Consider the following 13,900-nt stretch of genomic DNA (forward strand, 5'->3'; position numbering starts at 1 on the left):
AAAAAAGAAAAAAAAAATGACCCACTCGGTTCTAACTCGAGCGCGTCCCGGGAATTAATTAATTCGATGGAGCTGCAGACGCGCGATTCCTCCAAAGCACGTAAAGAGTCGAGCAAAGCTTTTAAAGGACTAAATTTAGCCTGTGGTGGAAGTTCCCCTTTCAGACATACTTTCTTTCCTCTAGGATTGTCACTCGGCTTTCTCCGACCAAAAATTACGCCTTTCATTTTTTTAAAAAAAAATAAATAAATGTCCAAATGAAATCAGTTTCGGCATCCAGCTTCGATTTGGAGGCACGGGGGAAAGAAAAGCGAAGTCTACCATACTATTTGTAATATACTACTTGTAGTACTGTACTACTTGTAGTACTGTACTACTTGTAGTACTGTACTACTTGTAGTATTGTACCACTTGTAGTATGTCTTCTACTACTCAACATACTGGTTGCCTTGTTACTTAACTCTCGCTAGGAAGCCTCCGACCAAGAGATCAATCTGCATTTTATTTTTTTAATTCCAGCCGGGTTTCTTCCCCCTCTGTTTGGCTTCTTGGACCTTGTGAAAGAAGGACCCGAGAGAAAGTGGAGCGCGGGTTCCTTCTCCACCATCCGCGAAGCTCAGAAGTTTTGTTACTTGGGTGTGTCGCTGATCTCGCTTACTTCCCCGGCTGAATTCCGGTAGCCTCAAGAAAAGGGGGAAAAAAGCCCACCCGTGTCTCGCGCTTCCTTTCGGCCTCCCACCTACCCAAACCAGTTCAGCCAGGGAGCGTGTAGCGCTTCGGCTCATCCAAATGCCGAAGGGGGTCGTAAAAACGCCCCACGGCCGCGAGGACGTTAGCTGTGGACCAAATGCCCTGTTGAACTCAATGGGATTTATCGCCAGGCAGGAGGAATAACCCGGTGAAATCAGCCTCGGTTTAAGGTTCCTTCTAGTTTAGCACTACGGAAGGCTAATAATCAAGGATAATTAGACTTCGTCATTAGGGATCATCCTTTCCACATCCAGGACGTGATATTTAGAGGTAGACTGCCATTGAATTGGGAGGTTCTACACTGCTCAAAAAAATAAAGGGAACACAAGCAGAAGACATCCGAGATCTGAATGAAATAGCCTTATTAAATACTTTGTTCTTTACATACAGTAGTTTATACACTGCTCAGACAACTAAAGGGAACACAAAACTACTGTATTAGTTTACTACTGTAGTAGTTTTGTGTTCCCTTTAGTTGTCTGAGCAGTGTATAAACTACTGTATGTAAAGAACAAAGTATTTAATAAGGCTATTTCATTCATTCAGATCTCCGATGTCTTCTGCTTGTGTTCCCTTTATTTTTTTGAGCAGTATATATCGATAGGCATATAGTGGAGTTTCCCAAATTGGCAGAAACTTGCCTGGGTAATCGTTTTATTTTACCCACACTAGAGCAAACTTGTTGCTGCTTTTCACTAGGGATGAGAAGTAGAACCTCCTGGAAAGTTAAGGAGGAGATGCTGAGCTGAGAAGGAGAAGGGGGTGTGTGGGTGGGGGTGGTTGCTTGGAGAGATAAGTGAAATTTCACCAGGAAGAATTTTTTGCAGAATGTTTTCTCGACTACTTGTAGACAGATGCCTATCTGACATCAAGCTGAGTTTATTCCTGGTCTTAAGCCCCTCATTTATTTTAACCTCGAATAAACAATACTTAGGTTTGCCTAACATGCTAAGCAACATGGTTTGTTTATCCATCACCTTGACTGGGTTCCCATATTGTGCCTAGGCATGGCAATAAGTTTATTTGGTTTGGCTTAATGGTGTTTATTGGATTTATTACTTATTACATATCTGTGCAGATTCCCAACTTCCACAGAGAAGTGGTTTACAACCCACACCCAATTCCTCAAAGTAAGAAGCATTCAGTTTGTAAACAACTGTCCATGGTTAGCTCCCACACCTTTAGCACCTCCTAAGACCATGGTATATTGGCATAATATGCCAATATACCATGCCAGATCTTCTCAGCTCCTAAAGGCATGGAGGCTCAGGATTGTGATGTGTAGTCCCTACTTATTACAAACTCTAATTTAGAACCACACTGGGCAAATCCATTAAATTGTACATTAAATTGTACATTAAATTGTGTTTCAGCATAATGTGAAAGAGAATCTGAAATCTGTATGTATATGCAGTAGTGGCCAAAATTGTGGAAACCTTTTGGGAAAAGTGTATTTTCTAAAACTAGCTAATAGCCCCACTTTTTTTTTTTTAGTAGTACCATAAAATTATATATCAATGGAAACATAATTTAATTTAATCAAGAATGTAATGCAATAACTTTTATGAAGGATGTGCTATTAGAATAGCAGTTACAGTATAAAGAAGAAAAGTAAGACACGTAGAAAAAATGAGATATACAAAAGTGATCACCATAAAAAAACCGAGATATAGGAGCCTGAGTGGCGTAGGAGGCTAATGCCTCCTACTAAGGCAGCATTTAACATCCAGCTGCCTGCAATTACTGCAAGTTCAAATCTCACCAGGCTCAAGGTTGACTCAGCCTTCCATCCTTTCTAAGGTAGGTAAATTGAGGACCCAGATTGTGGGGGCAATAAGCTGACTTTGTATAAATATAAAAAAGTATGAAGGCTATTGCTTAACGCCTTGTAAGCCGCCCTCCAGAGAAGGGCGGCATATAAAAATTAAAAATTAAAAATATACCAAAATGATCACCACGTCAGTTAATACTTAGTTGGGTAACCTTTAGCATGAATGACAGCCTTCCAATGTCTTCCCACGGAGTGAACTAAGTGTTTTAGTTCTGCAGCTGAACTGGGTTTTATTACTAGGTCAGTTCTGACTAACAAGTTTCTTTAGTTAGCTCCATGGATTTTCAACTGGGTTAAGGTCTAGGTTATTCTCAGGCCATTCCAGCAGTGGAATATGATTATCATGAAACTCCAAAAAAAAGTGGTGTTATTAGCCATCAAACCTCAAAAATACACTTTTCCCAAAAGGTTTCCACAATTTTGGCCATTACTGTATGTGAGTGCAGAGTTCTGGATCTGTCTGGTTTCTCATGTAAAACTTTCACTTTTTACTAAATTTTCAATGTTTATTCTTCCAAATAAAAATAAATTTCTAATCACTTTAATTTGGGGCAAACTAAAAAAAATACAGATATTATTTCAGTCTGATGGTTCACCAAAACAAAAAAACAAATCTAAAGCACCATGTCAGGGATCTGGTTAATATATGTTACCCTCCTTGTTTTTATTTAATTTAAGATGCAATGGATTTAAGAATAACTTTTTTTCAGATTAAAAAGGATTAAAGTTTTGTGTCTCTGCAGTGATTTGCTACCCAATTAATACCTAGCATCATTTCTAGAGTGGTCTAGTCTCTCTTATGCATATAAAACAAATAACATGCCTTATTTTGTAGATTTGAACTTTCAATGGAGATTTTTAATCTAGAGATCTATGCATCTCCTCTTTCATTCTCAGCAGGGATGGGGAGGTGGATAAAATATGTTTTTTTCCAATTTTAAACTATAATGACAAGTCAGCCAAGATACTTTGGCATTTTAAAGTAAAATAACACACAAAGAGCTCTCCCGAATAACACCACACTAATACATTTAATGCAGAAAATTTTAAAATCAGCTGCCTAAGGTTTTGATCTAGAAAATCTTATATAGCTTTGTGCCTCAAAAATCAGGATTGGTGCATTCAGCACATTCATCCTGAGAGAAGCTCTTTAACAAAAAGGAGTGGAGGCCAAGAGGAGATACTTTTTAATTGTATACCTGAAGTAATGGAATCCTCTCCACTTGGAAGTGACCCTTACTCCATCCGTTACAAAAATTCTGGAGTTTGTTAAAATGGGGTTCCTCTGGAGCAGGGGTCTCCAACCTTGGCAACTTTAAGACTTGTGGACTTCAATTCCCAGAATTCCCCAGCCAGCAAAGCAGCCAGCAAAGCAAAGCTGGCTGAGGAACTCTGGGAGTTGAAGTCCACAAGTCTTAAAGTTGCCAAGGTTGGAGACCCCTGCTCTGGAGAACATTTGGTGGTTATTAGGATGCTGTTATCTGCTCTTCTTTATCAATAGCAATTAATGATTGTTGCATCTTCGGCATTTGGATTATTGCACCATTTTAATTTTTAACTTTTATTTTTTTAATTTTAATTTTAATTATTTGTTTTATTAAATGTATAACTATCTTTGACTTGATAACAAATGTTTTAACTGTGATTTATGGTTGTAATTTCAAGGAGTGCCTTGGAAATTTAGTAGTATCCATGAATCAATCGGCCTCCTGGTTCTTGACTTACAACTGCAGGTAGTCCTTGACTTAAAACAGTTCGTTTAGTGACTGTTCGACGTTACAACAGCACTGAAAAAATGACTTATAACTATTTTTCACACTTCTGACCATTGCAGCATTCCCATGCTCACCTAATCAAAATTCGGATGCTTGACAACTGATTCATATTTATGACGGTTATTACTGAGTGTGGGAGAAATGGTATGAATGGCTGGAGGAGAGAGATAAAAGGCAAAGAAAAATTAAATAATGGACTAAATAGGAGTAGAAGTACAATAGCAAATATGAGGAAACCAAAACTGTAGAAATGAAATTGTGTACATGGGTATTTATATGTATATATCTAAGTAAATAAAGTAATATTAGAAGTATATGTACAAAGGATACATTAAAGTAACGGAGAAAAAATGTATAAGTAAGAAATTCTTTACTTACGCAAAACTGTTGAAAAGGGAAAAGTGTTAAAGCTTTCTTTTTGTTTTTTTAAAAAAATGTTTAATAATTAAAAAAAAACATTTATGACGGTTGCAGAGTCCTGGGGTCATGTGATCCCCTTTTGCAAACTTCTCACAAGCGAAGTCAATGAGGAAGCCAGATTGATTTAACAATCGTGTTAATAACTTAACAACTGCAGTGATTCGCTTAACAAATGTGGCAAGAAAAATCATAAAATGGGGCAAAACTCACTTGACAAATTTCTCACTTAGCAAAATAAATGTTGGGCTCAATTGTGGTTGTAAGTTGAGGACTAACTGTATTTGTTTAGGGACCATTCGAAATTATCACGGTACTGAAAAAAGTGACTTATGACCAGTCCTTACACTTACTGTTAAGTGCCAGGGAAATCAGGCAATTCAGGCAGTTCAAATGAGAATAAAGATTAATTGCAAACTGAAGCTCTCTACAAGAATCTGACCAACTGGTGGTTAAGGGAAATGAGCAGGAGATAAGAGAGGCATTCAAGGTGGGCTAAACTTGGATCGCTTGCAAGCACGCAGGAACTCGTGACTTATGACATGTTTGACCCCTCTGTCAGGTTCAGATTAGTCAACTCCTATACTTACATGCATTGCAGGACAGTGGTGGGTTCCTCCCGGTTCCGCCCGATTCTGCCGAGCCGGTAGTGGTGACAATATGACCTCACCAAACCGGTTTTGTCCCCACCCGCACCCCCCAGCCCCCCGCCCCCCACCCCCCACATTATTCTTACCTTTTATTTGACCCCACCCCCAATCTATTGCTGCCTCTTGAGTCCCAGCTGATGGCTAGAGGGAAAAAAAACCACTTTAAACTCTTGCCCCGGGGCTTCAAAGGGCCGCCCTACAGCTGATCAGTGTTAAAAGAAAACAAATGAGTAGACCGGTGCCTGCAAAAATACATGAGTAGATCAGTGCCTGCAAAAATACATGAGTAGATCAGTGCCTGCAAAAATACATGAGTAGATCAGTGCCTTCAAAAATAAATTGGTAGATCAGTACAGCTCTGCAAGCGGTTAAAAGCCTGGTAGACCAGTACCTCTGCTAAATCCTAAATAATTGTCACATGACCATCAAGCTATGCCCACAAAATAAGTCACGCCCACAGAACCGGTAGTAAAAAAATTTAGAACCCACCCCTGTTGCAGGATGCAAACTGGGTCAGTCAGTGGGACCACAGATTTTGTCTTCTGAGCTTTTGGACTTGTGCTCTGAAGCTTGGAAGACAAAATCTCTGGTCCCGGTGACCGACCCAGATTGGATCCTGCAACATTATCCCATGAGACATATTTCGCCTTCATTCATTGCAGCATTCTCACAGTCACGTGATCCAAATCTGAATGTTTGGCAACCAGCATATATTTACCATGGTTGCAGCACCCCGAAGTGATACGATCCCCATTTGTGACTTTCCCAGTTCTCTTCCAACAAGCAAAGTCAATGAAGAAAGCCAGGTTCACATAGAGAATGCATGGTTTTATTTAACAATTGCAGGGCAAAAAAAGATAAAATTGGGCATGACTCAATTAAGAATCACCTTGCTTAGCAGTGAAAATTCTGGTCCCAAGTTTGGTCATAAGTCAAGGACTACCTGTAGCCCTAAACCTATTAAAAAAATAATGACTTGCCAAGCATTGTTAGCTATTTTCAAGTGGTGCACCACTGAAGATACTTACAGAGGCAAATTGAATCCATAAAAAGACAGGGAAACAATTTATACCTGTTGTGGCCCGTCAGCAGCCTGTGCGGCTTGTAGCTGACTCTGACAGCGAGGAGGCTGGTGTGGTGTTGCGCCAGCAGCCTGTGCAGCTGGCACTCGAGTTGGACAATGAGGAGGCTGGAGAAGATGTGGTGCCAGAGGCGGGGATTCAGCCAGGGCCTTCAGAACCTCCAGAAGCTCCTTTAAGTGAAGAGGACGAAGAGGAGGAGCCTCTTCTTGATGCACGGGTGCACAGAGTGGCCAAAAGGCAGGAGTGGCTCCTCAGGAGGAAGTCGCCTTGAGAATAAGGTTTAGGGCTAATTGGCCACTCCCTTAGCCTATTTAAGGAGGAACGCCGACTGAAGCAATTTGTAGGGAACAACTTTAGTTCACTCTACTTCGCGTCTGGATTCTCTGCAAAATTGCTTCTGGGTTTTCTGTCAACTTTAGTAAGAATGTGATTACTTGATCTCTGGTTTCTTGTAGGCTGTTAAGAAAGTTTATTAACAGCCTTTGTTTTGATAAAGACTGAGTTATTTTAGTAAATTAAGTTTTGTACAAACTTTGTGTGGGCTGTATTCTTTGGGGTCCGTAGCTGGGGCAGAACAATACCAGGGATCTCCAACCTTGGCAACTTTAAGACTTGTGGACTTCAACTCCCAGGGAAGCTGGCTGAGGAATTCTGGGAGTTGAAGTCCACAAGTCTTAAAGTTGCCAAGGTTGGAGACCCCTGATCTATACAGATCCTGCCGTGCCTCATGGAAAAGAAATGGGCCGGGGGTGCTATGAAAACAAGCGAAAAGTTCCAGGTTTATTTATGCTTACAAAAGGCCCCCTTAAAATCTGCAGGACTTATTAAAGGAGCACTTTGATTTCAAGGTTTTTGGAAACAGAGATCGAAAAACAGAAATGACCATATAATAAGGTTATAAGATCCTGTTTAATGTACTGATTTTACACAGAGACAAGGAGCTGCGAGGACAGGTTGAATGTCTGCTTTTTCAGCCAATGCAAAGTGGGCACCATTCATTTTTCAAGTCTGCTTTCAGCCTGGTGGAACGGAGTGGACTTTAACGGGCCTTCCCATAAATCTTTGCCATGCAGATGTTCCCTTTAGCCAGTGTGCAGGGGTTTTCTTTGCAGACAAGCCAACGTGGATTCCCCCAAGGCAGAAAGTTTGAAAACAACTCATCCAAATATAACATCTCCCTGGATTAGTAAATCTGTGCTCCGAGACACCATTGGGAGCAGTCGCACATATGTAGTATATAAAAATCTGAACTCATCTGAGGCTGCAGAGCAAATATTTTTTAGTGAAGGGAGATAAATGATTTTAGAATGTTTTCTAAACTTCTACAGGAGTTTCCTTTTTCTCCTAGAAAGGTAGTCCTCGATTTAGGACACGGTGGCTCAGTGGCTAAGATGCTGAGCTTGGTTTTTTTTTTTAAAATTTGATTTATATGCCGCCCTTCTCTGGAGACTCAGGGCGGCTTACAATGCGCTAAGCAATAGCTTTCATCCTTTTGTATATTTATATAAAGTCAGCTTATTGCCCCCACAATCCACGTCCTCATTTTACCTACCTTAGAAAGGATGGAAGGCTGAGTCAACCTTGAGCCTTGGAGAGATTCGAACCTGCAGTAATTGCAGGCATCTGGTCTTAATAACCAGCTTAATAACAGGCTGCCTTAGACCACTGTACTACCAAGGCTCTTCAATCTTGTTGATCGAAAGGTCGGCAATTCAGCGGTTCGAATCCCTAGTGCTGCATAATGGAGTGAGCTCCCATTACTCGTCCCAACTTCTGCCAACCTAGCAGTTCGAAAGCAGGTAAAAAATGCAAGTAGAAAAATAGGGACCACCTTTGATGGGAAGGTAACAGCGTTCCGTGTTCCTTTGGGGTTTAGTCATGCCGGCCACATGACCACGGAGACGTCTTCGGACAGCGCTGGCTCCTCGGCTTTGAAACAGAGATGAGTACCGGCCCCTAGAGTTGGGAACGAGTATGACATTTGTGCGAGGGGAACCTTTACCTTTAGTCCTCGACTTACATGAGTTCACTTGGTGACGGTTCCAAGTTACAACAGCACTGGAAAAAGTGACTTATGTCCATTGTTCATGATTCGAAGCATCCCCATGGTCACGTGATCAAAATTCAGATGCTTGGCAACTGGTTCACACTTATGACCATTGCTGTGTCCCGGGGTCACGGGATCCCCTTTTGCAACCTTCTGACAAGTGAAGTCAAGGGAGAAGCCAGATTCCATTAACAACTGGGTCACTTATTTTATTTATTTTATTTATTGATTCGATTTATATGCTGCCCTTCTCCGGAGACTCAGGGCAGCTTACAATGCGTTAAGCAATAACCTTCATACTTTTGTATATACCTGCTTAGTAGGGCTTTTGCCCCCCCCCAAGCGGTGTTCTTTTTTATACAAAGTCATCTTATTGCCTCCACAATCCGGGTCCTCATTTTACCTACCTCAGAAGGATGGAAGGCTGAGTCAACCTTGAGCCTGGGGAGATTTGAACTTGCAGTAATTGCAGGCAGCTGGTGCTACTTAAAGCACTTTAGTCTGCTGTACCACCAAGGCTTGGTGGTAAGAGCCTTGGTACTACAGTGGTTTAAAGCACCCTGTTATTAACACAGCTGCCTGCAATTTACTGCTGGTTCGAATCTCTCCAAGGCTCAAGGTTGACTCAGCCTTCCATCCTTTCTAAGGTAGGTTAAATGAGGACCCAGTTTGTGGGGGCAATAAGCTGACTTTGTATAAATATACAAAAGTATGAAGGCTATTGCTTAACGCATTGTAAGCCGCCCTGAGTCTCCGGAGAAGGGCGGCATATAAATCAAATTAAAAAAAAAAAAAAAAAGGCTCACCACTTAACTTATGAACTGCGGGGATTCACTCAACAGCAGAGATGTTGGGCTCAACGGTGGTCGTAAGTCGAGGACTACCTATATTGATCAAAAATAAAAGCCCGTTGAGTCATAACCTGATGGAAACTGATCAGGATCTCTGGTCTGGTACATTTGGTGTATGTTTACAATATAATACCAGAGCAAAGAAGAATGGGGTTTAGTTCTTCACTGCCTTCCCAATTAAAATGCTCTCCACTCCCAGGGCTTCTGCAAATCCTCTGGGGAAATATTGCTGGGTATCACACAGGTAACTGTATCTCCCTCCTGTGCATCACACAGAGGAACAGGAACGATAAATATCATGATTCCCTGGAGCCAAGCTCTGCGCACCAATTCAGGAGGCGTTATCTAGCTGACTTCAGCTGCTGTTGACAACAGTAAGCAAGGTTGGGGCAGCCTAGGATATCCTGTAGATGGAAGATCACCAGGAAATCTTGGGATTTTCCATATCCTAGGAAATCACAACTTAAAATTAAAATTAAAAGTCTCAGGAGGTAACGGCAAATACTGTTGGTATTGTTGGGAAAAGCAATGCACGTGCACACCATTTAGAAACAATACAAACAATAGAATTACAGAGTTGGAAGGGAGCTTGGAGGTCTTCTAGTCCAACCCCCTGCTTAGGCAGGAAACCCTACACCACTTCAGACAAATGGTTATCCAACATCTTCTTAAAAACTTCCAGTGTTGGAGCATTCGCAACTTCTGGAGGCAAGTTGTTCCACTGATTCATTGTTCTAACTGTCAGGAAATTTCTCCTTAGTTCTAAATTGCTTCTCTCCTTGATTAGTTTCCATCCATTGCTTCTTGTCCTATCCTCAGGTGCTTTGGAGAATAGCTTGACTCCCTCTTCTTTGTGGCAACCCCTGAGATATTGGAACATTGCTATCATGTCTCCCCTGATCCTTCTTTTCATTAAACTAGACATACCCAGTTCCTGCAACCGTTCTTCATATGTTTTAGCCTCCAGTCCCCTAATCCTCTTTGTTGCTCTTCTCTGCACTCATTCTAGAGTCTCCACATCTTTTTTACATCGATATGACATCACCGAACCGGTTCTCCCCCCCCACCCTCCCACCCACCCCCCCAACGTTATTCTTACCTTTTATTTGGCCCCACCCCCAATCTATTGCTGCCTCCTGAGTCCCAGCTGATGACTAGAGGGAAAAAAAACTGTTTAAACTCTTGCCGCGGGGCTTCAAAGGGCCGTCCTACAGCTGATCAGTGTTAAAAGCCAACAAATGAGTCGGGTCGTAAGTGCGAGGACTGGTCGTACGTGCGAGGACCTTCCAGAAATGACTCTGACCAGCTAGCCACGCCCACCTAGTCACATGATCTCCAAGCCACACCCACAAAATAAGCCACGCCCACAGAACCGGTAGTAAAAAAAATTAGAACCCACCCCTGCTGGAGACCCCTGTCAGAGGCAGGATATTTATGTGCATCTTACTGGGTCTTTTTGCACTTTCCAGGCATGAGCACTTCAATTCACTTCTCTTAGAAAGAATGTGTAAAATAAACTATCTTTCATCAAATCAAATGAAAACTAAAAAAAAAATGCAGGAAGAGGTGTCTCAAAATTAAATGCCAACAGATACACTTTAACACCGGGTTTATCATGGAAGCAAATGAAGGATTTTGCTTCTGTTGGAATCGGCTGTTCAGTGACCAGGTAGATAGTGCAAATATGTGCACATTATCATAAAAGTATATGCTAAAAATCCACCAGTTAGTTGCTCCGACAGCTTTTACAAGGGATACATGTGGCTTTGGGGGTTTGTTCTCACATCATAAAGCGCTCCTTTCCAACAGCATTAATTAAAACCAGCTCTCCCAACTTTGTTTTGGAAGTTGGGTGCTTTGGATTATCATTTCATCATCTGCCACCGGATTTGGTTTCACAGAATGACAGAATTTATTTGCTTAAAGCCGCAGAATGAAAGTCTAGGAGATCCCAACTGTTAGGTTTTGCCAGATGTCAAGATAAGGGTAGCGCATGGATACGATTGCTTCTTTTCACTCCCCCGTTTCCCATTTAAAGATGGAAATTGTTTACAGGCGCTCCACACGGCTCTAGAAATCCTGAATGGCAGGATATTTGCAGGTCCGTCCTCTCAGCGTTTGCAGGGGTGAGAATATTTGAGAGCAGAAATCCTTGAAAAAAGGCAGAATATAAGTACTTTGTATTTTTGAAACTACCCATATTTTTTGGACTGTAAGACGCACCAGTGTATAAGATGCACCAAGATTTCGAAGAGGTAAGTAAGAAAAAAAAGGTTTTTGCTCTCCCTGGCCCCCAAGAGCACTGGGATTCAGCTGGTTCACACCAATTCAGGAGAACCAGTTGTTAACTTTCTGAGCAGTTTGGCAAACTGGTTGTTGGAAGAAATCATTAGGGCAGAGAACCGGTTGTTAAATTACCTGATCCCACTACTGCTCTGCAGGCCTCCCAAACCCTCTGCGCCAGAGGTGGGTTTCAGCAGGTTCTCACCAGTTCTGGAGAACCGGTAGCGGAAATTTTGAGTAGTTTGGAGAACCGGAAAATACCACCTCTGACTGGCCCCGCCCCCATCTATTCTCTGCCTCCCGAGTCCCAGCTGATTGGGAGGAAATGGGGATTTTGCAGTAACCTTCTTCCCCTGCCATGCCCACCAAGCCATGCCACACCCACCAAGCCACATCCACAGAACCGGTAGTAAAAAATTTTAAAACCCACCACTGCTCTGTGCGTCCTGTTTTTGCGAAAAATGAGGCGCACAGAGGGTTTGGGAGACCTGCAGAGTGCTCCTGGGGGCTGGGGGCGGGCAAAAATGCCCCAATTTTTGAGAAAACCGGGCAAAAAACAGGCCTGTTTTTCACAAAAATGGAACGAGCGGCATGGGGCTTCGGGAGGCCAAAAATGGCTGTATTCGGTGTATAAGACACACCAACATTTCTACCCTCTTTAAGGTGCATCTTATACTCCCAAAAATATGGTGATTTCAGCACTTCAAGCTGCATTTACTTTAGTGCTGACATAAGAAGGAGGAGCGGAGGCGTCTGGAAAGGGACGTTTGACTTTTCACCTACTTATTTTCCCTGGAGATAATATCCCTTGGGAGATGGGATGGGAGGGGGGAAATTCCTTTGAGCTGGAGCAGTAGATTAGGGGTAGAGTGACTTGGAAGATGGCCAATGAGTGCAGAGGAGTGGGGAACGGAAAGGGAGGGTTTTGGGTCTGGAAGTCAGTGTTGGCTGCGATGGAGTCGAAGTTAGAATGTTGTGCTTAATAAATGGGAGTTTCTCATCAAAGGCTTTGTTTGAAATGCAATTTATTTGAGATGACCTCGAAACCTGACAGGTAAACTGAATCGTATACATTGAGAAAAAGGAAGGGGAATAGACGATTATTTGTCAAGGACCAGGGAAATCAGGAGATCCTGGTAGTTCAAATGGTTATACTAGTAGTCCTCGACTTACAACAGTTCATTGAGTGACTATTCAGTTACAACGGCACTGAAAAAAGTGACTTACGACCATTTTCACACTTACCGCTGTTGCAGCATCCCCATGGTCAGATGTTCAAAATTTGGATGCTTGACAACTGACTGACATTTATGGCAGTTGCAGTGAACGGCTCATGTGAAAAAGCTTTGGCGGCCTTCTGACAAGCAAAGTCAATGGGGAAACCAGATTCACTTAATAACCATGTTACTAATTTAACAACTGCAGTGATTCACTTAACAACTGAGGCTAGAAAGGTTGTAAAATGGGGCAAAAGTCACTTAACAAATGTCTCACTTAACAACTGAAATATTGGGTTCAATCGTGGTCTTATGTAAATTGAGGACTACCCATAAAGGTTTATTACAAGTTTAAGCTCTCTCTACAAGAAACTAAACTACTAATGGTCCAAGCAAACTGGTGGTAGATGAGAGTCAATGGAATTCAAGGTGAGCTGGACTTGGATCTCTTGTGGGCGTGAAGGGACTCATGACTAATGACGTGTTTGACCCTTCTCTCAGGCTCAGCCTGTTCATCTCCTACATTACCTATCAATTATCTTAGTGTCTTCCCTTGTATTCACTGCACACAGTTTTGGAAAGCTGAGGTAGGCATATCTCCTCATGAAGGGTCACAGGAAAAATTTTGGATTGTATTTATCCTACTGTTATCCCAGCCGAGAGGGCTAGAACCAGGGGTGGGCTTCAAAACTTTTAGCCATGGGTTCTCTGCCCGGGTGCTGGGTGGATGTGGCCATGGCGGGCGTGGCCTAGTCGGCCTCCTGCACCACCCGGGGAGGGGGACTTTTTGCCCTTCCTTGGCTCTGGAGGCTTTCCTCGAGCCTCTGAGAGGGCTAAAATGACCTCCCCAGGCTCCGAAGGCCCTACCAAACTTCCAGTAGGCCCGTTTTTTGCCCTCTCTGACCCTCCGCGTGCACCCTGCACTTACCTGCATCCAAAACGGGCCGTGTGGGGACTCGTGGGAGGGGCGGAGCGGGCGGGGCCAGCCAGGAGTGGG

The sequence above is a fragment of the Pituophis catenifer genome, unplaced genomic scaffold, assembly GCF_029215685.1.
Source record: "Pituophis catenifer annectens isolate HBS135680 unplaced genomic scaffold, rPitCat1.0.hap2 SCAF_12, whole genome shotgun sequence".
Classification (NCBI taxonomy): domain Eukaryota; kingdom Metazoa; phylum Chordata; class Lepidosauria; order Squamata; family Colubridae; genus Pituophis; species Pituophis catenifer.